Raw genomic sequence first — 25,726 nt, forward strand, 5'->3', positions numbered from 1 at the left:
CCAACAACTTTAGCAAACTGAAAGAGTCCCTCTTCTGAAGTACTCTGGGCCTGGCAAGCCCTGCACGGGTTAGGAACAGATCTGCTGCCTTTCTGCCTGTGAGTTCTAGCCAGCAGCACCAGCCCCTACTGATGTTGTCCCCAAGTACAACATAGGTTCATATGGTAGAAAAATTAAATATGTACATAAATTTACAGGTATGAGTAATGAAAAAATAGATCCAGGATTGATAATTTAAATTAAGTGCCTGCTCCAAAGTTATACCCTCTTGTAACCCTCATGCATTATTGTTCCCTTTAATACCCGAAGCAGGAGTCCAAATACCCATTCCGTGTGATGACGGTCCGTCCAGCTTTTCTCTACAGGTTCTGTTTCTAGAGTTCTGTGGAAAATGTCCATGCACTACGATTCTATCTTAGTGGTCACTTGCCTCCTCAAACTTGTTGGGCTTGTGCAGGTCTCACCTAGCCACCTTGTGACCAGCTTCATCCCGACTACTGCTACTTTTCCCATACTCTGTCCTTGGGTGACTACACATCTGAGGTCAGTTTATAGAATATTAAAGACAATCCTAAAAGTAAGGGAACCATCACAAGGACATTTCCACACCAAAAAGGAAATATTTTTAATTGGCGAGCAATGATCACTACCTTTAGGATACATTTCCCAAATACATTTCCTCCTTTACCAGGCACCTCTCCTTTGGCCCAGACCTGCCACTAGTGGCAGGCTCCAGGATTTGTTTACTCTGATTTCCCTATAGAAGTCCAGGAACCTCAACCTTCACCAGGGCCTAAAGACGGAGGAAAATCACTTTTCCCTCACCCTCGGTCTAGGGCCCTTCTTCTAGACAATAGCATAGTAATCTGCACAGATGTGAACACCCTGAAGAAAATTTTCACATTAGTATTCAGAGAAGCTTAGCTTTTCATATTGTTCAAAGTTCTCCATTATGAAATAAGATTTTTGGCTTTACTTTTGCAAAAGATAAATGAAAATGTTTTTCCTAATGTAGAAAATAATCTTCCTCAAAAATGAATCAGAAAACAGCTGGCAGCTTTAAAATAGCAGCCTGAAATGACTTAGAGCCATCAAGATTTCAAAAATATTGACTCAATATTTTTGCTGGGCCACAAATATGGTTCTGAATCTTCTAGCAGTCACTGTGGAGGGAAATATGATTCACTCTGTGTTTGAAAGTCCATTAGATAAAAATAAATGGTTTCTCCATAGCTATCAGTGAGGGAGAACACTGTGTAATGTGATGAAAATGTCTTTTATGATATCCATGGAGTTAACATAGCAACAAGCGTTATGAAGCTGTTTCTCATACTGAGCCTCAGTATAAGTTGGAGATCACCATTCAGTAGAAACAGTTCTATGGAACTGGGGTTAAGAACAGTTTGCTGCTGACCTGGCTTAATCCAGCGGTGGATTTCGAAAATTCGACTCAAAGTTCTTGATCTTTACAGATGGTCTCCAAGAGTTCTTAAATTGCCACCCTCCCATCCAAAGTTTTTACTTCAATTTTATTTCTGTTTCACAACTATCTACAGTTTATAAATGGAGATATTGTTTCGATATGGACAAGCGTTTGATGGCATGGGATATTACTGCAAATGCTCAGGGTATTAAAGCCTGTAATGATGTCTCATTTGGTTTCCACTTGATCATGCCTTGCCATTTGTGATTATGAACATCTTTCTCTGCTTTGTGAGGCCTGACTTAAGTTGGAGAATATCAAAGAAAGGGAAATTCAGTAACACTCACATATCCATTGATTTTACTTTCATAATGAAATTTGTCAGAGCCAACAATGCTGAAGAAAAGCTTTATATTCTGAATATAGTACATTGGTCAGATGGTGGAATTTTGCCTTGTAAGAAAAAGTCTTAGGATTCTACAAAATCTTGACATTTTCCCAAATGCAAAACCTTGTTTTGAAACAAAGGATAAAGTCGCTTATAATGTCACTAAACATAACTGGAAAATACTTGGTTAATTCATGTGCCTTGGAAATGGTCAAGCTGGAGTGTGACTTGAAACAAGAAGCAGTGTCTCATTCATGAGACCTAATCTACACCCAGATATCTTCCTATATTTTTAAGCACATCTTAGAAAAATTAGTGGCTACTCATCCTTTCCTTTCAACGCATACCCGGGATAAACCTACTCTATTTCTCAATGCAACCCACGACCCATTCTCAGTTACTGGGTGCAGGAATGATTCCTCTTTCCTGCACCCTGTTTTGAAACTTCAAAGGCTTCACTGTCTTCAAAATGGTGACAAGTTTCTTTGCCGAGAAAATTTCCCCATGAGGAAATCTTGATATTCTGGACACAGATGGAACTTGGTAACACATCTGGTTTACTGCTGTGGTGAACAGAGACTGCGTATGTCACCATGACTCATTGCTGTCCTCATCAGCATGCATTTGAGGCAGAAACTCCACCCACTGAGAGAAAAAGTTTTATCATTATTTACTTAAAAGTAAGTCCTCAATTTCTTCAGAACTGGGGCTTTCATTCACCTTGTTTTATAATGATTTTCCTGAAAAAATGAAAGCAAAATAGAAATTGCTACTAAAAAGAAGTTCATTGGTTTTCTTGAGAACAAGTCTTGAAAGTGTTGATTGAAGCATCAGTGGGGTATTTCACTTCTTTTCAGAGAGAAAAGCCAAAAGCCTGCTCAGTATGATTTAACAAGGAGGTATTCATTTGTGGTTTGGTTTTCTCAGGAATACTTTTGCCCATAGGCAAATAAAATCTTTCCATTTAAGACTTTACGGTCACCATTATGGCTGTTTGTTAAAACAAGTGAACAAAACAAAAACTATTTTGGCCAACCTATTTTTTTAAATCATTCTGGAGAATAGGAATGAACATAGACAACTAAGCTAACATTCTAAAGTTAGAGGAAGTACTTCTGTAAATAGAAGAGATAGGAATAAAGCCTCAGGGATTTATTATAGGCAGAAACCTGAAGATGCAGTAACATTTCAGAAAAATACTTCTGCTCAGATCGTCTGTTTAAATTTTTGAAACACAGGTTCAAAAGGAATCCTTCCCTTGATAACATAGAGTCGATAACGTAGACCTTGAAAAGTTGATCTCATGGATTCAAAGAAAATGATGCCATATGAATTCAACTTGAATAATCTTGAAGGAATTGAATGTCCAGAAATAAACCTGTCCTTGTCTAGCAAAGGGAGCTACTGATATCACATGCGTTTCTGAAAAACTTTAGCCATTGAAATATATTTGGCACAAAGTTGTGCATATTTTCATATCCAAGACCATACTACAACTTCTAACTTCTTATACAGGTCAACAACAATCTCCTTTGTCCTGAAATATCTCTTTAGAATTAATTTACTTTTAATTTCATTTGAATTTTTGGACTTGATATTTCAACAGGTAACCAATTATATTTACATGAAAAATGAAAAGTGAAAGATATTCTTTCTGGGCAATATCTGTATGCCCTATCTATATGAAGGAAATCAATGGTATAATAAATTATACTGATGGAAAATATTGTGTGTATAGGTTTGCAGAGTTTTTTCCTGGAGTTGCAATCTTTAGCTTTCAGTGAGTAATCGAAAGAGGTCATGACTCCTAAAAGTTTAATAACTGTTGATCTAGAGAAATAATTGCACTAGTTATGCTTAAAGCAGGCATTTGATATTATTTCTATAAATTAGAATTGTGATGATATTGAGAAGTAGAAATTTGGGGTTTATACTCCTGGGCAAGTACATGGAGTCCAGTCCAGCCATTTTGCAGTTTTAGTGCTGGATCATCCTTAAAATGGAACTGAGTTGCCTACAAAAACTGGAAGTCCATCTCACCTCCTATCAGGCTGAGACTCTCTTTTCGATGTAACTTGGGTTAATGTTATTCCCAAGACAAGTGGATACTTACTTGAAGACCCAAAGTTTCATGCCATAAAATACAGTAATTTCAGCCTGAAAATAAAGTAATGATTAACCCTAAAAAATCTAGTAAACCTTCTAGTTTACTAGTTTAGTAAAATTTTCAGAGATTGAAACAGAGAATCTAACAATTTTTGTGGAATCAGGGAGAAAATCAACTCTCTGTTCCCTATTGAGTTTGAATATATTGAAAGGCAAATTTTGAAAGCTTTTAACATTGGGATGTAAACCTGTGGTTGAGTTCAAAGGAAGGAAATTCGGGTACTAGGCTGTGAGAAAATAATAAGAGCTAACATTTAATGGTTTCTTTTGTGCTGAGGGCTATAAGTATATTTCATTATCCACACTTCTTTTTTTTTTAACTTTTTTTATTAAAAAAATTAACAAACAAAACATTTAGAAATCATTCCATTCTACATATACAATCAGTAATTCTTAATATCATCACATAGTTGCATATTCATCATTTCTTAGTACATTTGCATCAATTTAGGAAAAGAGATAACAAGACAACAGAAAAAGAAATAAAATGATAATAGAGAAAAAAAACTATACGTACCATACCCCTTACCCCTCGCTTTCGTTTACGCTATTTCAAACTGAATTTATTTTAACATTTGTTCTCCCTATTATTTATTTTTATTCCATATGTTCTACTCTTCTGTTGATATAGTAGCTAAAAGGAGCATCAGAGATAAGGTTTTCACATTCACAGAGTCTCATTGTGAAAGTTATATCATTGTTCAATCATCATCAAGAAACATGGCTACTGGAACACAGCACTACATTTTCAGGCAATTCCCTCCAGCCTCTCCACTACAACTTAAAACAACAAGGTGATATCTACTTAATGCATAAGAATAACCTCCAGGATAACCTCTCAACTCTGTTTGGAATCTCTCAGCCATTGACACTTTGTCTCATTTTACTCTTCCCACTTTTGGTCGAGAAGGTTCTCTCAATCCCTTGATGTTAATTCTCAGCTCATTCTAGGGTTTTTCTCATTCCTTTGATGCTGAGTCTCAGTTTATTCCAGGATCTTTGTCCCACGTTGCCAGGAAAGTCCACACCCCCGGGAGTCATGTCCCACGCAGAGAGGAGGAGAGTGGTGAGACTGCTCATCATATTGGCTGGAGAGAGAGGCCATATCTGAGCAACAAAAGAGGCTCTCTTGGGGGTGACTCTTAGGCCTAATTTTTGAGTAGACTTGACCTATCCTTTGTGGGGTTAAGTTTCATGTGAACAAACCCCAAGACTGGGGTCTCAGCCTACAGCTTTGGTTGTCCACACTGCTTGTGAGAATATCAAAAATTCAACTTGGGGAAGTTGAATTTCTCCCCATTCTCACCATTTCCTGAAGGGGGCTTGCAAATACTTTTCCAGTCACTGATCAAATCATTCTTATCCACACTTCTTAATGAAGAAGTTACAGTATTGTAAATCAGGGAACAACCTAAGAAAGTTGTAGTATGCAACTTAAATTCATCCACTGAATGCATAACAGAAATGGAATTTAAACCCAGAGCTGTCTTAATGCAGAGTTCAAGCCTTTCCTGCTAAGGCCATAATGCCTTTTGAGGCTTTTTTTTTTCCAAACACAGAGGGACATACGACTTAAGTTTTAATGATTGTTTTTAATCTTATAATGCCCTGACTCATTCCAAACTTCTGCAGTCCTCCTTTCCCCAACTGACCATCTACCAATTAACATCTTAGACTAGTTCAAATCTCTTAAACAATCTTGAATATGGACAAGAGGGATTTATGGAGCTAATCCCCAATATTCTGTAGCTGACATTACCCTAGCCTTAGAAGCTTGATCCCTCTCTGGTTCCTGTTGGACATGGTATGAGGTTGCTATGGCATAAGGGGATATTTTCACAGGAGATCTTCCAAAATCATGCCCTGCCAATCATCCCTTCCACTCGAAGTTCTAATGGAGCAATGGAGCTGTCATATGAAACAAGGAATAATGCAAAATAAAAAACTCATTAACTTTGTATTATTGTGCTAAGGCATGATTCCCGAATGCATTAGTCTGTAAAAGCTGGATTGGGGCATTCTGGTCAAGCTCAAGGTCTTAGCAGGAAGTTAACCTAAATGAAAAATCCATCACCAAGCTGCTGTCAGGGCCTGAAGAGACAAGGATAGTACATAGAAGAGTTGAAAATGAGGAGAGAACTTAGCACAATGTGTCAACTTACCATATGAAGCAGGAAACAGAGAATAGACAATGGCCTCATCCACTAAAAAAGTATAATACTCAGTGTCCTGGAACCTACCCAATGAGATTGAGAATTCTTCCTAAGAATTCCCCAGAATGTCCTAATTAGCAGGACTATGGCTGGAGATGTAAGAGGGCTTAGTGGAATGTAAGAGGCAGGGAAGACCTGAAATGCCCTGAAGTTTGTATGCATTCCCCAGCCCACCAGAGACCCCTTGGCAGACAGTGGAAGCCTCTGGCCTGAAGCGTTCAAGCATAACCTCTGACCAGTCTTTGATGGATCATGTAGCTATGCTGACAAAGGGCATGGCCCCTTTGAAACAAGACATAAAGATCACAACAGTAAAAAAGTGAATGGAGATTTCTGTGACCACACGCTGCAGTGGACGCAGATTTCACAGATTTAGCCCAGCAACTTAATAAACGAACAAACAAAAGCAACAACATCCCTTAGGAGGAATGAAGTTCAGTTTCAGAGTTCTTATAAAATATTATCTAAAATTCAACAAAGTATTATGAGAAATACAAAGAAACAAGAATGTGTAATCCATACTCAGGGCAAAATGCAGTCAATAGAAATGGATTCTGCATGTCAAAAATGAACTAAAGGAAAATATGACAATGGCTCAAGAAAGAGATAAACACTAAATGTATGGATGTGTGTGTGTATGTGTCTACATACATATATAATTGTATGTAAGTATATATAAAATGCGTATTCTGGGGTTGAAGTACATTAACTGAAGTGAAAAATACACCATAGGATTCAAGAGCAGATTTGCAATACGTAAGAAAGGATCAGTAAACTTGAAGATAGATCAATAAAAATTACCCAATCTAAGAATGAAAAGTGATTAAAGAAAAATAAGAGTTCAGAGGGCTGTGGGACAACATCAGGCATAAAAACCACATGTAATGGCAATCTCAGACAGAAGGGAGAGAAAATATTTCAAAAATATTCAAAGAAATAATGGACAAAAAGTCCCCACATTTTATTTAAAATATTTGTCAGTAGGTCTAAGAAGATAAAACTAAAGTAGAATAAGCATAAAGAGATTAACACCTAGATAATTCATATTCAAACTAATGAAAGACAAAGATGATGAGAAAATCTTTAAAGCAGCAAGAGGATATGACTGATCATATTTAAGGGAAAAATATGTTTAATGGATAAGTTTTTATCAAAAATAATGGAGGTTACAAGGCAGTAAAATGACATTGAAATAGCATAAAGAAAAGAATTATCAACTAAGAATCCTATGTACAGCAAAACTATTATTCAAAAATGAAAACTAGAAAGTTCCTAGAAGAAAACAAATAGAAGTTTCTATAACCATGGAATAGGTGATAGTTTCTTGGGTATGACCCCAAAAGCACAAACACCCAAAGAAAATAGATAATTAGATTTAATCAAAGCAAGAAACTTTTATACTTCAAAAAAGATCTTTGGGCATCTTTCTTGACCTCTCCCCAGGTCCTTCAAAATTAATCTGCACCCCCTTCATGGGTCCCTGGCCCTGTTTTCACTGGCAAACACTGACTTGGGTCAGTCCTCCCTGGAGTGACCTGCAGAAAATTTTCTCTTCAGACAAAATAACTAGAGACAGTGGAAGGAGGGTAAAATAAAAATTATAGAAACAAACCAAAACAAACAGATCAAGATTCCTAGAGAAGGAATTTCTCCTGCAAAATGAAACAACTGCACAGACAAAACAATCTGAAAAATTGTACTGCCCACCCAGGGCAAAAATCATATGTAGAGAGTTGAATAAATCTAATCAGCGAAACATGGTTAATTCTAAAGGTATAGAATAAATTGAATCAAGTGTGAAAGAAGAGTGCTAACACAAATCCAATCAACAAAAATATCCTAGACAAGAGAGACGCTGACCTTCAGAGAGAATTCATCAGGGTAATTAGATGCCTAGACATCTGAATAAAATTGCAAGTTATACTAAAAAACAAGAAGATATGGTCCTGTCAAAGGAACAAATTAAAAAATCAGAAGAGAGAATTTGGAACAATAATCAAAGATGTTCAAACAAATCTCCTAAATCAACTCAAGGAAATGAAGGAAATATATGATTAAAGAGATAAATGATATTAAGAAAACACTGGTTGAGCACAAAGAAGAATTTGAAAGCATGAAAAGAAATGTAACAGAACTTCTGGGAATGAAAGGCACAATAGAAGAGACTAAAAATACACTAGGGGAATACAACAGCGGATTTGAATAGGCAGAAAAAAGAAACAGTGAACTAGAAAACAGGACATTTGAAATTTTACAGAAAAAAATGAATGGAGAAAAGAATGGAAAAAATTGAGCAAGGTTTCAGGGAATTGAATGATAACATGAAGTGCAAAAATATACTCATCGTGGGTGTCCCAGAAGAAGGGAGGAGAAAGGAAGCAGACCGAATATTTTAGGAGATAATGGGCAAACATTTCACAACTCTTATGAAAGACATAAATATACATGTCCATGAGCGTGACATACTCCCAACAGAATAAGTCCTACTAGACCTACTCCAGGATGCATACTAATGAGAAGGTCATATTCTAAAGATAAAAAGAGAATCCTGAAAGCAGTTAGAGAAAAGCAATTTGTCACAGCAGTAAGATTAAGTGCTGATTTTTCATCAGAATCCATGGGGGTGAAAAGCAGTGGTATGATATATTTAAGGTACTGAAAGAGGAAAACTGTCAGCCAAGATGCTTTATCCAGCAAAGCAGTATTTCAAAAATGAAGGAGAGTTTAAAATATTCACAGATAAATGGAAACTGAGTTTGTTAACAAGAGACCTGCATTATAAGAAATACTAAACAGAGTTTTGCAGACTGAAAGGAAACAGGAAAGAGAGGCTTGGAGATGAGTGTAGAAATGAAAATAGCCAATAATCTAACTTAGGTGTTAAAAAAAGAGATAGAAGTAAGCTATGATGTGTAAAAGTCAAGGGATAAAATGGTTAAAATAACTACTGCCTTTATAGTAATAACACTGAATGTTAATGTATTAAACTTCCCAATTAAAAGTCACAGGTTAGAAGAATGAATTAAGAAATATGATCTATGTGCTCTCTACAAGTGGCTTACCTTAGTCCCAAGGATATAAATATGTTGAAGCAAAAGTCTAGAAAAAGATATTCCATATAAACAGTAACCAAAAAAACTGAGGTAGCTGTACTCATGTTGAACAAAATAGACTTTAAATGCAAACTATTATAAGAGAGAAAGGACACTATATGGTAATAAAAGGGACAATCCACCAAGAAGAAATAATCATAAATATTTATGCACCTGACCAGTGTGCCTCAGTATTCATGAGACAAACACTGGCAAAACTAAAGGGAAAAACAGATACTACAATAGTAGTTGGAGACTTCAATACACCTTCTTGTGAACACATAGAAAATCTAGACATAAGATCAGTAAGGAAACAGAGAACTCGAATAATATGATAAATGAGCTAGAACAGACATATACAGGATATTGCACCCACCTACCCCCAAACAGCATGATACATGTTCTTCTCAACTGTTCATGGGTCATTCTCCAAGATAGACCACTTGAGTCACAAAACAGGTCTTAGTAAATTTTAAAAGATGGAACATATACAAAGCACTTTCTCTGGCAATAATGAAATTAAGCTGGAAATCAACAACAGATGAAGAACTGGAAAATTCACAAATATATGGAGGTTAAACAACACACTCTTAAACAACCAGTGGTTCAAAGAAGAAATTGCAAGAGAAGTCAGTAAATATCTGGAGAGGAATGAAAACGAGAATGCAGCATATCAAAACATATGGGATGCAGCAAAGGCAGTGCATTTATATCCTTAAATGTGTACATCATGAAGGAAGAAAGAGCTAAAATCAAAGACCTAACTGTACTCTTGGAGGAACGAGGAAAAGAACAAATGAAACCAAAATTAACCAGAAAGAAAGAAATAACAAAGATTAGAGCAGAAGTAAATGAAATTGACAACAACTAATAAAACAAAAACAACAGAGAATCAACCAAACCAAAAGTTGGTTTTGGGAGAAGTTCAATAAAATTGATAAACCCTTAGCTGGATTGACAAAGAGAAAAAGAGAGAAGAGGCAAATCAGAAATGAATGTGAGGCATTACTACTAACCCCGTAGAAATAAAAACGGATGATAGGAGGATTCATTGAACAACTGTATGCCAACAAATTAGACAATCTATATGTAATGAACAAATTCCTAGAAACACATGAACAACCTAAACTGACTCCAGAAGAAATAGAAGACATCAACAGACCAATTGCAAGAGTTGAAGCAGTCATCAAAAACCTCCCAACAAAGAAAAGCCCAGAACCAGATGACTTCAAATATTCACCAATCATTCCAAGAAGAATTAACACCAAACCCACTCAGACTCTTCTAAAAAATTGAAGAAAGATCACTGCCTAACTCATTTTATGAAGCCAAAATCATGCTAATTCCAAAGCCAGATTAGATACTACAAGAAAAGCAAATTATAGACCAATCTCTCTAACGAATAGAGAGGCAAAAATCCTGAACAAAATACTTGTGAATCAAATCCAATAGCACATTAAAAGAATTATGCACCATGATTAAGTAGGTTTTATCCCAGGTATGCAGGGTGATTTGAAACAAGAAAATCAGTTAACATAATGCACCACATTAACAAACTGAAGGGGGGAAAACTACATGATCATCTCAATTGACACAGAAGAGGCATTTGACAAAATCCAGCATTCTATCAAAAAAAAAAAAAACTTCAAAAAATTGGAATAGAGGGAAGCTTACTCGGCATGATAAAGGGCGTATATGAAAAACCCACAGCTGACATCATACTCAGTAGTGAAAGACTGAGAGCTTTCCCTCTACAAGCAGGAACCAGACCAGGATACCCATTGTCACCACTGTTATTCAACATTGTGCTAGAAATCCTAGCTAGAGCAATTAGCAAGGAAAATAAATGCATCCACATTGGGAAGGAAGAAGTAAAACTTTTACTGTTTGCAGATGACACGATCCTATCAAAATCTGCAGCAAAGCTACTAAAGCTAATAAATGAATTCAGCAAAGTGGCAGGATACAAGAACAATACATAGTATCATTAGTGTTTCCATACACTAGTAACAAGCAATCTGAGGAGGAAATTAAAAAAAATTCATTTACAATAGCAACTAAAAGAATTAAATATCTAGAAATAAATTTAACTGAGGATGTAAAAGATCTGTACACAGAAAACTGCAAAACATTACTAAGAGAAATCAAAGAGGACCTCGATGAATGGAAAGACATGCCACGTTCATGGGTTGGAAGACTAAATATTATTAGGATGTCAGTTCTACCCAAATTGATTGGCAGATTCAATGCAATCCCAATAAAAATTCCAGCAGCTTGCTTTGCAGAAATGGAAAATGCAATTATCAAGTTTATTTGGGAGGATGAAGGACCAAAATAACTTCAATATCCAAAATCGTCTTGAAAAATAATGAAATGAAGGATTCACACTTCCTATCTTTAAAGCATATTGCAAAGCTACAGTGGTCCAAACAGCATGGTAGTAGAATAAAGATCAATATATTGACCAGTAAAATTGAATTGATAGTTCAGAAATAGACCCTCACATTTATGATCAATTGATTTTTGACAAGGCTGCCAAGTCCACTCACTGGAACAGAATAGTTTCTTCAACAAATGGTGGTCAGAGGACTGGGTATCCCTACCCAAAAGAATGAAAGGGGAGGACCCCTATCTTACATCTTATAAAAAATTAACTCAAAATGGATCAAAGATCTAAGTATAAGAATGAGGGCCATAAATCTGTGAGAAGAAAATATAGGGACGCCTCTTCCAGATCTTGTGGTAGGCATTGGTTTCTTAGACTTTACACCCAAAGCACAGGCAGTGAAAGAAAAAAAAGATAGATGGAATCTCCTCAAAATTAAACAGTTTTGTGCTTCAAATGACTTCATCAAGAGAGTGAAAATGCAGCCTACTGCTGGGAGAAAATATTTGGAAACCACATATCCGATAATGATTAAATACCTAGAATATATAAAGAAATCCTACTCAACAATAAAAAGACAACCCAATAAAAAAATGGACAAAAGACTTGAATAGGCATTTCTCCAAAGAGGAAATACAAATGGCTAAAAAGCACATGAAAAGATGCTCAGTGTCATTGGCTGCTAGGGAAACACAAATCAAAACCATAATGAGATATCATTTCACACCTACTAGGATGGCCACTATTTTAAAAAACAACAACAGAAAATTACAAGTATTGGAAAGGATGTAGACTAATAGGAACACTTATTCACTGCTGATGAAAATGCAGAATGGTGCAGCCACTCTGAAAGGCAGTTTAACATTTCCTCAAGAAGCTAAGTATAGAATTGCCATATGATTCGGCATTCACACTACTTGGTATATATTCAGAAGAACTGAAAGCAGGGATACAAACAGACAGTTACAAATTGATGTTCAGAGTGGCATTATTCACAGTTGCCAAAAGATGGATGCAACCCAAGTGGCCATCAACCAATGAATGGATTAACAAAATGTTGTGTATGATGAAATATTATTCAGCTATAAGAAGGAATGAAGTGACAACAGGGATGAACCTTGAAAACATTAAGTTGAGTGAAAAAAGCCAGTCACTAAAAGACAAATATTGTACAGTCTCACTGATATGAGCTAATTATAATGAGCAAACTCCTGGAGTTAATATCTAGAACAAGGAGATAGAATGAGGGTGGAAAATGGAGAGCTGATGCTTAATTTGTGCAGAATTTTTAATTAGGTTGATTATAAATGTTTGGAAATGAATAGAGGTGATGATAGCACACTATTGTGAGTGTAATTAATAGTGCTGATTTATGTGTTTGAATGTGCTCAGAAGAGGGGGCTTAGGGTCTTGTGGCACTAGAAGGGAAGCTAGAGAATAAAACACAGGACTGTATACCTCAGTGAATCCTATTGTGAACAATGACTGTGGTTAATAGTGCAAATAGAATGTTCTTTCATGAACTAGAACAATGTATGTCACTATTACAAGGTGTTAATAACAGGGTGGTATATAGGAAAATAGACCTAACGGACATGATAGACTATAGTTAACAGTAATATTTTAGTATTCTGTCATCAGTTGTAAAAAAAGTACCATACCATGGCTAAGTGTCAATAATAGGGGTATAAAGGGGGCATGGAGTTTCTTTTTGAAGTAATGAAAATTACCTAAAATTGATTATGGTGATGAATGCACAACTCTATGATTTTGCTGAGAATCGTTGATTATAAGAAAAGAAAAAAAGAAAAACATTTGTACCTCAAAGGACACTGTCAAGAAAGTGAAGATAACACACAGAATGGGAGAAAATATTTGCAAATTATTTATCAGATAAAGATCTAGTATCCAAAGTATATAAAAATCTCTTAACTTTATTGTTAATAAAAAGCCAGAGAAAAATTTTAAATGGGCAAAGGATTTGAATAGATATCTCTCCACAGAAGAATTAAAAATAGTCAATAAACACATGAAAAGATACTGAGCATTATTAGTCAACAGGAAAATACAAATGAAAACCACAATGAGATACCATTTCACACACACTAGAATTGCTTTAATAAGAAGATAGAGTGCTCCAGGGCCTGCGGGTGGGTGCGTGTCGCAGATACTGGTCTCTTTCTGCAAGATGCGGTTTCTTTAAGTTGCCAGGAATAAGGCCTGTTTCAATAGATACCAGTTGAAATTTAGAAGATGATGAGACGGTAAAAACTGATTACTGTGCTCGGAAATGCTTGGTAATTCAGGATAAAAAGAAGTTCAACACTCCCAAATACAGGATGATAGTTCGTGTAACTAACAGGGACATCATTTGTCAGATGGCTTATACCCGCATAGAAGGGGATATGAGTCTGCCCAGCTTATGCTCACGAACTCCCAAAGTATGGTGCGAAGGTTGTCCTGACAAATTATGCTGCAGCCTATTGTATACGCCTGCTGCTGGCCCGTGGGCTTCTCAGTAGGTTTGGTGTGGACGAGATTTATGAAGGCAAGTGGAGGTAAGAGGCGATGAATACAGTGTGGAAAGTATTGACGGTCAGTGTGGTGCCTTTACCTGCCAATTGGATGCAGGGCTTGCCAGAACTACCTCTGGAAGTTTTGGGTCTGAAGGGAGTCATGGATGAAGGCTTGTCTGTTCCTCACAGAACCAAACGATTCTCTGGTTATCATTCAGAAAGCAAGAAATTCAAGGCAGAAGTATATTGGAAGCACATTATGGGTCAGAACATTGCAGATTATGTGCATTACCTAATGGAGGAACATGAAGATGCTTACAAGAAACAATTCTCTCAACACATAAAGAACAACGTAGCTCCAGACACGATGGAGGAGATGTACAAAAAAAAAGCCCATGCTGCTATTCGAGAGAATCCAGTCTATGAGAAAAAAGCCTAAGAAAGAATTGGAACTATTTCAAAATGTCTCCTGACCAAAAAAGATTGGGTTGCTCAGTGGGCTGCTGAGAACTAAACCAACCACAATTTTCTAAGAAGATTTTTCAGATAAAGACAGTAAATTTACAAACCTACTATTTCTGGGTTAAACGTTTGTTGTTATGAAGTTGTAGGAAATACTTGAAATATAAAAGAGTTTGGAAGTTATTTTCTCCAAGAAACAAGTATAACTTTTCCAGAAAAAAATTTATCTGCATATTTACTCCAACAAATTTCAACATCTACTTATTGGGCCTCTCTTCTCCCTGACAGGAGTTATATTCAGCTCTTCCTAAAAATTCTGGCAAGCAACAGACCAACCATCATTAGTAAATAATTCTTCCATTCATTTATTGTAACCAGATGATACATGGGAAGAAAAAGTACCTTCAAAGTGTACCATCTTAAAACTGGTATTAATCCATAGCTTTAATTTTTCTGGAGAAAACTGTCCAATGAAGGACACACAACTTTAATACACTCACTTTAGCCAGGTGAAAACTTTCAACAGAAACTAATGGTGTTCTACAAAAAGAGGTGTTTAATTTTGTGGAGATATTGAAAGACACATGCCAAATCTGAACATGTATATTTGAGAATAGCATAAAAGGGAACAAGCATTAACTCTACATGCCAAATTTACATGGAAAAAATAGATGATTAAATTACATGCTTCTTAAAAAATAACCCTTCGGCCAACAGAGAATACTGTTTGGATGTGGGAAATCATTACTAGAAAGCCTTGCCTTCCCACATAGTTTAAGTTCAGGGTTTATGGGTCTGGATTGGGTCTTAAAATGGCAGTTTTGAAGTCCTCAATAGGCTGGTTGGTTCTAAATGGACTCTTTGAATTTATTTAGGATGAAAACTCACTGCCAAAATCAGTGGTTACATGTTGTCAAATAGAATACCTTCTGAAGGATTTTGAATTTTAAGAGGGTCAGTTAAAGCCACTTAAGGAAACATCCTGAAACCACAAGTACTTGCTGTTTAAATGAGGTTTAAAATGTGTGTAGAAGTCTACAGTACAACAAACCACGCTATTAATCCAACATCTGTTTTATGAAACAGTGAGTTTACCTGCTTTGCAGTCTTAATTTCTGTTCATGAGAAAACTTCACCATGCTAAGACATTAGTAATTTTATAAATTTTCTTTGTAAACAGCAGCTTCAGGTGTGAACAGTGTTTCCAGCAATGGCTAACATAAATCTACAAATTACACTCACTATTGATGTCTATGGAATGAGGCTTTACGCAGCATAATTTTTTATCTTTTTTTTCTTTAGTCAAAATAGTTACACAGTGAATGCATTGGAACATGTAAATTTCCTACAATGGCAACGGTTTTCAAATGAACTAAGAGTCATTGGTGCACAAAATTTTCTTCCACCGTAATATCTATAGACTATTTAGTATCAAGGAATTTCTGTTGGATCTGCTGTGACTTTGAGAGCAATACAGGAATAAAGTTGCTTTTCTAATTCTTCATGAATTTCACTTGGAGCCCCACACAGCAGGTAGTCTTTGAATAACTGACAGGTTTTTGCCAGGTTTTGTGGTCTGGCTTCTGAAGTGCCCTTCCGTTGTACTCTGATCACAGCTGGTTCTACAGTCTGTGCCATAGATACAGTCCAAATTGGATTCACTGTGACAATCCTTCCATTTTCTTTAAGGTTTGTCTCTGGCTCAATTGTTTTTCATGCCCACCATTTTCAAATTATGCTTATCATGATATCCTAGGATTTTGGCACTAGTATCACACATAAGGGCGTTTCCATAGGGGCTGTGGAAAACATCTTCCACAAATTCTAGAAGTTCTATGGCTATTTTAATCTTTCTACGTCATGATGGTGCAAACAACTTTTCCATGCTTCTTCTGAATCCACATAGAATAAAAACTCAGGGGGCCGTGGAAGGGTTATTCCATAAAGAGAGGTATATTTAACACTTTCCATCATGTATAGGTCACCACAGAATCCCATTAATTTGGGGGTATGTTCTTTATCTTGTAGTATTACCATGAGAAGAAATTCACTTGATTGAAGACATGCCTGTGCTGACTTGACTTTTCCCAAGGAAACCTGGCTGTTTTGCCTCCATTAACTACCATCAAGATGAGATAAACCAGTTCAGAGAGGTTTCCTTGATCACTCAGCTTTGCCTAGTGAAGATAAAAATTTGACTAATTTTACAGGAGGAATTGAAACAACACATGTTATGAAACAAGTTTATTTACGGGGGTTATTGTCATATTAAGTAATAGTTTTGCTACAGAATCCCCATAAAGGAATGAATGTTACATCTTCAGATGTTTACGGTACTTAATAATAGAACCACGCTTTATGTAATAGGCAAGGTTTTTGGATGAGAAACCATTAAAAGAAAAGACTCGATTGTTTTTTATTAGAAGTAGCAAGTTTCCTAAAATGATAACATGTGCAAATGAACTAAGAGTCTTTGGTATACTTTGCTAAATTTTTTTATTAAGAAATGGCCACCTGACATGGCAAGCAAACTCACTACCCTCCCCCTTTCTACGTGAGATGTGACTCCCAGAGGTATAAACCTCTCTGGCAACATGGGACAGAAATCCTAGAATGAGCTAGACTCGGAGTCAAGGGGTTGAGAATACCTTCTTAACCAAAAGGGGGAAGAGAGAAATGAAGCAAAATAAAGTGTCAGTGGCTGAGAGATTTCAAACAGTAGAGAGGTTATCCTGGAGGTTATTCTTATGCATTATATAGATATCCCCTTTTTAGTTTAAGGTGGATTAGAAAGACTAGAGGGAAGTGCCTGAAACTGTAGAGCTGTGTTCCAGTAGCCATGTTTCTTGAAGATGATTGTATAATGATATAGCTTTCACGATGTGACTGTGTGATTGTGAAAACCTTGTGTCTGATGCTCCTTTTATCTACCTTGTCAACAGATGAGTAGAACATATGGATTAAAAAAAGAAGAAATGGCCACCTGGACTCCCATAATCCTCTTAGACCCTTTAGATAAATATAGTTAACCAAGACACTAAATATTCCATATTTTATTCATAAATTTACTTGCAAAATTGTAATGTGATGTACCCGTATCCAAAGTTGTAATGAGTCAACTGAAAATTATAGTCTCTTATTTTGTAGTTATCACATTAATAGAATTATTTTAAGTTGTATTGTTCCAAAATATTTGGAACAATATTTAAGTTCCCTGGGAAAAATAATCTGAAAATGTAAAATGGCCAAAGAAAAATATTTTGAGTGAAAGAGCAATAAAATTTGAGAAAAAAGAAAAAAAAAGATGAACAATAAAGTGTTGGCAATGATTGGAGAAAACTAGGACCCTCAAACGGCTGCTAGTGGGAATGTAATATGGTGCATACACTGTGGAAACAGTTTGGTAGTTCCTAAAAATGTTAAACATAGAATTTCTCTATACCCCAGAAATCCTAATACATTCCCTTGGGGACTGAAAAAATTTACATGAAAATTTGTGCACAAATGTTCATGGGAGCATTAATCATGAAAGGGAAAAATCGGAAACAACCCACATGTCCATTAACTTATGAAATGATAAATTGTGGTATATCTATACAATGAATATTACTCAGCCACAGAAAGGAATGCAGTACTGACACATGCTACAACATGGATGGAACTTGAAAACATTCTAGTTTCAAGAAGCTAGATACAATAGGCCCCATATTCTCTGATTACATTTCTATGAAATATCCTAGGGGGCATGTCCACAGAGTTAGAAAATAAATTAGTCATTACCAGGGACTGGGGGAAAAAGGGAATGGGGACTGATGGATGATAGGAATGGGGTTTCTTTGCAGGTGGTAAATATGTTCTAGAGTTGGATAGCAGTGATAGTTGTTTAACCTTGTGAAGATTAAAAAACAACAACAACACTGAATTGTACAATTTACAAGGGAGAATTCTATGGTACGTGAATTGCATCTCAAATTTTAAAAACTATTCTTCATAGGGAAATTCCATATGAACAAAACCTGAGAGAATTTATTGCTATCAGACTTACCTTACAAGAAATTTGAAAGGAAATCCTTCAGGTTGAAAGAAGTGACAACCGAAAATAATTTGAATCCATACAAGGAAATAAAGATCATTTATAAGTAATGATAAGTACATTATAATACTTATAAGTATTTATAAGGAAATGATAAGTATGTGGATAAATATAAAAGGCTTTATAAATATTTTTTCAATTTTTCTTCTAGCTTGTAAAAGACATTGTATAATGCAATAATTATATTCTTGTTGGATTTATGACGTAGTTATCATGTAAAGTGATAGCACAAAAGAAGGGGAGGAAATGAAGCAGAGATTTTTTTTTAATTATCAGGACTCAGTACTATTCTTAAATGGACTATGATAAATTGAGATGCATGTTTTAATCTATAGAATAACCACTAAGGGAAGAAATTTTTTAAATATATTAAAAAGAAATCAGAGGGATTAAAGTGTTACACTAAATTTTTTTTAACCGAAAAGAAGGGCCGTAAAAGAAGGCAAAGAAACAAAAATTATAAGGAGACAAAAAGAAAAAAATTACAAAATAAGTCATAAATGCAATCATATAAAAACATTAAATTTGAATGGACCAAACAACCCACTCAAAAAAACAGAGATTGTCAGACTGGATCAAAAAACACACACATGGGAAAAACAGATCCAGCTTTTTTTCTGTCTATTAGAGTTGCATCTTTCATTCAAAGAAGTAAATAGGTTAAAAGTAGAAGCATAGAAAAGCTATTCTATGCAAACAATATTTTTAAGAGAGAGTTGGAGTGACTGTATTAATATCAGAAAACATAGACCTTAAGACAAATATTAATAGTTACAGTAGGGACATGTCATAATGATACAAGGGTGAATATGATTGGAAAGAAACAATTATAAGTGTATACACACCTAACAACAGAGGCACAAATGCATAAAGCAAAAAAAAACAGAGTTGAAAAATAGAAATAAGATAAAAAGTAATAGATAATACCCCACTCTAATTAATTGTTAGAACAACTGGACAGAAAATTAGCAAGGACACAGGACACTTGGACAACACTATTAACCAAATTGACTTTACTGATAATTATAGAACATTCCACCAATGACTGTAGAATGGACATTCTTTTCAACAGCGCAGGCACATTCTCCAGAACAAATAATATGCTGGGCCACAAAAGAAGTTCAGTACATTTAAAAAAACTGATATCATACAAAGTATGTTCAGTGAACCAAATTAAATCTATACTGGATATGTGGAAAACAAAACAATAGCATTCTAAATAATCCATGTGAAAATAATAATAATAATAAATAAATAAATAAATAAATAATACATGTGTTCTAGTTTGCTAGCTGCTGGAATGCAACACACCAGGGATAGATTGGCTTTTAATAAGAGGGGATTTATTTCCTTAGTTCTTCAGAGGAAGGGCAGCTAACTTTCAACTGAGCTTCTTTCTTATGTGGAAAGGCACAGGTGACCTCTGCTGGCCTTCTCTCCAGGCCTCTGGGTTCCAACAACTTTCCCGGGGGGGTGATTTCTTTCTGCATCTCCAAAGGCCTGGGCTAAGCTGCAGGTGCTGAGATCAGATATGCTGAGCTACTTGGGCTGTGCTACACTGAGCTCTCTCATTTAAGCACCAGCCAATTAAATCAAACGTCATTCATTACAGCAGGCACACCTCTTAGCTGACTGCAGATGTAATCAGCAACAGATGAGGTTCACATACCATTGGCGCATGTCCACAGCAACAGAACTAAATACCTTCACCTGGCCAAGTTGACAAATGAATCTATGACACCATGCATCAAAGGAAAAATCACAAGAAATTTTAAAAAATATGTTGAAATTAGGGAAAACAAGCAAAAATTAAAATCTGTGGGATGCAGGTAAAACTGTGTTTAAAGGGAGATTATAGCATCAAACTTCTATATCAGAAAGAAGAAAAATCTCAAGTCAATAGCAATCTTTACCTTTAAAATTTTTTGAAAAGAACAAAATAAACCCAAAACACGCAGAAGAAATGAAATAATAAAGTGAGAATGAAAATCATGAAATAGAAAGCAGAAAAATAATAAAATTAAAAATATCAAAAGTTGTTTTTTTAAAAAGAGCAAAAATTCTGCAAACCCTAGCAAGACTGATCAAGGTAAGAGAAGAGACATAAATAACCAAAATCAGAATCTTTATGATGTAAAAGGATTATAAGGGAATACTATGAACAACTACATACCAACAAATTAGACTACTTAGATAAAATGGACAAATTCCTAGAAATACACAAATTACTGAGACTGATTCAAGAAGAAATAAAGATTCTGAATAGACCATAACAGATAAAGAAACTGAATTGTTAGCTAAAAATCTTCCCACAAAGGAAAACTCAAACTGAGATGGCTTCACTAGTGAATGTTATCAAATATTTAAAGAATAATACAAATTCTTTAAGTACTCTTTCAGAATAGAGAAGGGAACATTCCCCAACTCATTGTATCAGGTCAATATTGCAGACATTACAGGAAAAAAAACCCACAGGCCAACATGTGCATGAAATAACTCAGAAATAAACCAAATTCAGCAACATTTTAAAAGAATAAAACACAACCAAAAGAGGGATTTATCCTAAGAATTAAGCTTGGCTTAATGACCAAAAACCAATTAATATACTATATTAGTAGAAAAAAACAAAAAACAAAAAGCAAATGATATCTCAACTGCAGTTAAAAACTCTCATAAAATGAGTAATAGAAGGAAACTTCCTCAACTTGATAAAGGGCATCTACAAAAAACCTACAGCTAATATCATACTTAGTAGTGAAAGACTGAATTTTTTGCCCTCGAGATCAGGAACAAGGCAAGGTTGTCAGGTCTTGCCACTTCTATTCAACTATGTACTGGAAGCTCTAGACTGTGTAATAATGGGGGGGAAAAGACAGTAAAGTCACCCAGATTGGAAAGGAAGAAATAACACTGTCTTTATTTGCAGATGACATGGATCTATATGTAGAAAGTCCTAAGGAATCCACCAAAAATCTGCTATAACTAATAACTTTATTATTGACTTCAGCCCAATGAGACCGATTTTGAACTTTTCACATCCAGAAATGCAAGACAAGTATATTCGTGTTAAGTCACTAAGTTTATGGTAGTTTGTTTATGGCAGCCACAGGGTATGAATTACTAGGGTGGCAAATTTTCTAAAATTGATTTATAGTTCAGTGAAATGCAGTCAAAACCCATTATGACTTTTTGTAAAAATTACGAACTTATCCTAAAATTTATATGGACATATAAAGGGCCTAGAATACCCAAAACAAAGTTGAGGGTCTTATACTATCTGTTCTTAAAACTTACTATAAAGCTACAGTAATCGAGACAGTTTAGTATTGGTATTGGAACACAATTGAACGTCTAGAAATAAACCCTTACATTTAGGGTCAATTGATTTTCAACAAAAGTGCCAAGACAGTTCAGTGGAGGAAAGAATGATGTTTCAGAAAATAATGCTAGGACAATTGGATATTCATTTTAAAAATAACTTATACTTCACACCATACACATAAATTAACTGAAATGGATCATAGATCTAAATGTAAGAGTTAAAACTTTAAAAAATCTGGAAGAAAATATGGGACAAAATCTTTGTGACCTTGGATTGGGCAAAGTGTCCTTAGACATGATTGTAAAAGCTAGGCCATTAAAAAAATTGATAAATTGGACTTCATTAAAATTAAAAACGCCTGTGCTTCAAAAGGCATCATTAAAAAAATCGAAAGACAGTCCACAGACTAGAAGAAAATATTTGCAACTCTTACATTTGATAAATGACATATTTAGAATATATAATACACTTACAAATCAGTAACAAGAAGAGAAACACCCAAAAGTGGGTGGACTATTTGAATAGATATTTCACCAAAGAAGATATATGAATGGATAATGAGCACATGAAAGAAAAGATGTTCAACAACTATGCTTATTAGGGAAATGCACATTAAAATCACTATGAGATGCCACTTTCATCCATTAGAATGACTATAATAAAAAAAGCAGGCAATGTCAAGTGTTGGCGTGTATGTGGAGAAACTGGAACACTCATACAATGCAGTAGGAATGTATGACACAGTCACTCTGGAGAAGTTAAACACAGTTATCATACTACCCCAAAATTCTACTCCTAATATCCAAGAGAAATGAGCACAAATGTCCACACAAAGACTTGCACTTTAATGTCTATAATAGCCAAAATTGGAAGCAATCCAAATAGCCATCAACCAATGATTAGATAAACAAAATGTGGTAAATCCACTTACTAGAATACTATTTAGCAAGAAAAAGAAACAAGATAGTAATACATGCTTCAGTATAGGTTAACCTCAGAATTATGCTAAGTGACAGAAGCAAGATGCAAACACTACATTCAGTATAATAGCATATATATGAAGTGACTAGAAAATGCAATTTATAGAGGCAGAAAGCAGAAGAGTGGTTGCCTATGGTGTAGGATGGGGAAAGAGCATTGGCTGAAAATAGGCTTAAGGGAATTTTGGGGGGTGATGAAAATGTTTTAAAACTGAATTTTGGTGATGGTTCACAACCTTATAAAGACCAAAAATCACTGAATTGTATACTTAAAATGAGTGAATTTCATGATATGTAAATTATTCTTCAATAAAGCTGTAAATAAAAGTCATGCATCCTCACAAGGAGGTATAATTAATTGCTTATATGTAGTTCAGCAATTGTAGATACATTTTTATATACAGTATATAAATAGATACAATATCTGTAACGTGTGTGCATATGCATTTATTTGCTTCTCACATTAAGAAAAAAATTTTATTCCAGGTAGTATGTATACTATTCAGTTTTCCTACCTTCACAGCTTTTTCTTGTATTTGAAAATTTTTTATTACAAATTAGAGAAAAGAATTCTTTGAATGTGACATATGATGCAGCATAAACTGGAAATTATAGAGAAAAAAATGAGATCATTGAATAATACCTTCTGCTACTGTATCATATTAAATGTAATTTTACGTTATTCACAACTCAGATGCCTGCTTAAATGTCCTACTTTCACAGGTTTTTCTTGTATTTGAAAATTTTTATAATTACAAATTAGAGAAAAGAGTTCTTTGAATGTCACATATGATGCAGCATAAACTGGAAATGGTAGAGAAAGAAAATGAGATCATTGAATAATACCTTCTGCTACTGTATCATATTAAGTGTAATTTTACATTATTCACAACTCAGATGCCTGCTTAAATGATTTTTAATTATTTAAATGTCTTATATACAAACTTTTGTATAATCTGGGGGGAGCATTCTTATAAAATGTTGAGACTAGGTCTTTACCCAGAAACCTAGTTCTATAGTATAACATTGGTCCTACCAAAAAAAAGCAACTTTTATTCCTATGATTTTGACTTGTGGCCCCTTCTCTGGGGGAAGAAAAAATCTGCTGGGAATGTGAGAACTAACTGCCTTTCAAATCTCATTTGTGTATATGAGCTCATTATTTTTCTTTCACAGCAATCCTTTAAGCAATTTCTACATCTACATCTAAATCCATTATGGAAACATTAGCTTTATATATCCTTTATTGTTGATGAAATATTATCTCAGTGTTTTGGTCTTCAGTTTAGATTGGTGCCAGCTATATTTATGTCTTCTCGGAGTTATAGCATTGCAGACATAGAGGGAAAAAGCTGTTTGCTTGGTTGCTTGACAGAAAGTCTATAGTAGCATAAAAATAGATGCATTTCTATGCTATAGCCTTCACATTGGTGAATAAAATTTATTTCCACTCATATTCACAACCATTTTTTAAATAGAAATAAATTGTTTTTCCCTAATAGTGCTTGATTTCTCTATTGAAACAGTGTTTGCAAACTAGGATCATAAATGCTATAATAGTACAATGCCTTTCATGATCCAGGTTTGTTAAAGCATATAGCCCTCATCTTTTATCTTTTATTTACAGCAGAATCACGTCATACGCACGTTTAAATTGAATTGATGATATAGCCTCAACAACAAAAAAATTTTAATTGAAAAAATCTTAAAATATTGCTATTATACTTATTATATACTGCACAGTACCAGAGACATTTTACATGTGTACATGTATGTGCCTGTATAGGATTTGTTGCATAGATACTTTCTGGGTAAAGAGGTTTTTCAAGGGTAATATGAAACTATGTGGGACTCTTTCTTTCTTGCCATACTCACTGCCTTTGGTACATTAATCCCCAAACACAGAGCAGAGGCCAGGTTAAGGCGCAACTCCACATTCCCTGGAAAATCTCCTCTGACACCCTCTCTTCCCAGGTGCTCACCTCTTCGCCCCCAGCTCCTGGAACATTTTCCACACCCCCTCCTGCCCTGGGATGCCATTGTCTATCTACATGTCTGCCATCCTCACTAGGGTATGATTCCTTTGAATGCAGAACCATGTTTTATTTATCTCTGTAGTCCCAGTATTTGAGGCATCTTTTGCACTCACTAAATATGCTCTATTCAATAAATATAGCAGCTAGTCGGAATTCAGATTATTCTGGCTAAACATTTACTGAACATCTGCTGTTCAATAAATGCTCTGGTCATGTAGGAGATGCAAGAATGAGTGGATACAGTTTTATTGACCTCAAGGGACTTGAAGTTTGTCATAATTTAAATTAAGAAAATATTTTGTCCTCATATGTTTACGTTTTTTATCCTCTCTGCTGGTCTGTAAGTGAAACTGCATGTAGCTAGTATTTAGAAAGTGAATTTTTAAGGCTTCTGTTTGTAATGCTAAATAAGAAGTTTTGTTTCTATAGTTCTAAAATATTAATAATAGCTAACTCTTGCCTGGGACTATTGTAAGTGCTTTCATGCAATATCATTTATCTATAATATTTTACATTCACTACTATTTATCATTTATTCTCCATACCGGTACTGTAATTTTTCCCATTTTATAGATGAGGAAACAGAAAAAGGGAAATTTGCACAGGTAATTTCACCCAGCTGAAACATGATAGAATCAAAATTTGAATT

The 25,726-nt window shown here is 35.1% G+C and overlaps 2 pseudogenes; one reads left to right on the top strand and one right to left on the bottom strand.

Annotated features, from left to right (window-relative positions):
- Positions 1-13,856: 13,856 nt before the first annotated feature.
- On the top strand, positions 13,857-14,623 carry LOC143656916 (large ribosomal subunit protein uL18 pseudogene; annotated as a pseudogene).
- A 1,395-nt stretch (positions 14,624-16,018) lies between these two features.
- LOC143656921 (divergent protein kinase domain 1A-like) overlaps positions 16,019-25,726 on the bottom strand; it is a 64,247-nt pseudogene continuing 54,539 nt past the window's right edge.

Source organism: Tamandua tetradactyla, chromosome 2 (assembly GCF_023851605.1).
Source record: "Tamandua tetradactyla isolate mTamTet1 chromosome 2, mTamTet1.pri, whole genome shotgun sequence".
In the NCBI taxonomy this organism is placed as follows: domain Eukaryota; kingdom Metazoa; phylum Chordata; class Mammalia; order Pilosa; family Myrmecophagidae; genus Tamandua; species Tamandua tetradactyla.